This window comes from Morone saxatilis, unplaced genomic scaffold (genome assembly GCF_004916995.1).
Source record: "Morone saxatilis isolate NCDOM2014 unplaced genomic scaffold, NCSU_SB_2.0 Contig16, whole genome shotgun sequence".
In the NCBI taxonomy this organism is placed as follows: Eukaryota; Metazoa; Chordata; class Actinopteri; family Moronidae; genus Morone; species Morone saxatilis.
The window spans coordinates 26,875,162-26,876,505 of NW_023339718.1; positions in this window are offsets into that span (position 1 = coordinate 26,875,162).

Sequence of the window (1,344 nt, forward strand, 5' to 3'; positions counted from 1 at the left end):
CCCCCCAATTCCCTCCTTCCTTTCTCTCTGAAAACAATGCCACCTCTCCCTTTCTCTACTCGCCTCCTCTCTCTCATCTACCATATGCTGCCATTTGTTTAGTCAAATCCCCTTTAAGCAGTGCAGATCTATGGCTCTCAGGCAGTGCTTTGCTACAACTTGGATCACTCTCCACAGACACATCGGCAGCTCGTATCCCTCATGGCCGTGTCACTCCAGCCAGCTAGAAGAGTCTCCAGGGAGCAGCTTTTTATTGCTTTTCCACATCATTTGTCTGGCGATTACAGCTAGCCTCCCCTGAACCTGGGGAATAATCACAATATTTCAATATAAAGATAGCAGGGGAGAGAGAGAGGGGCTAGTTTGGCGTGGAGATTGTTTCTGTGTCACGCTGTGAGGAGGGCACCGACAGGACGAGTTATAGATCACACATGACTGCTTAACATTAGAGGAAGACCTTGGTCAAAACTGCTTGTCCCCGCGCACGCTTACTGTGGGCTTGATTTACTGTACCTGGCTGCAGGAATGGATTCTGATATAAGGTTTATTTATGTTAGAATAGAAATCCTTGGCAGTATTTTCATGCAATGTCTATCTCTGATTAATATTACAATGAGGCCAGTTTATTTATTAATTTACTAAATACCTGCCACTCATCCCAGTTTCATGTTGTATGTTATATATTATTATATATTATGTTTATATCATTAAAACACACAATTATCTCTAAGCTGTGGAATATAATCAGAATGTATTTGGGGGCAGAAATATTTTGAGCCATATTTTAATATTGTGGGAGGAATAATTTTATATTATAACTAACCTTATATTTATACTGCCTTTGAGGTCCACATACCAACTTTTTCCACCCTCTGAAAAAAAATCAGTGGACCTATTGTCCCTACTTTAAATGCATGGTTGCAAGATAAAAACTTCTAATTGATTGATTTAGATAAACCTTTTAAGTTGCAACATTATTTTGATAAGTTGTTTAAATAATGTGTGAACATCTAGTTAGAACAATTAATTTTTATGAGTAGCCTAAATCAAACTGGTGCAAATTGTTGTTGTTTTTTTTCTTGTTTGAGCAATGCATTTGTTTTTTAGAGTGCAGGTGCTTTTATCCACGTCCTTCATCAGTATATGAAAGATAGAAAGTGAAGGACAGAGAAGTTGCAGTTGATTGACTAAACTTTCTTCAGAATATTTTGTGATCAGTAATAAATTGTAAAATTACATACAAATACAAACAGTCACAGTATTACCAATAATAATACTAATAAATGCTAGATATATGCATGTCCTGTACACTTACCAAAACACCCAAAAAATAAAGTTACTGTC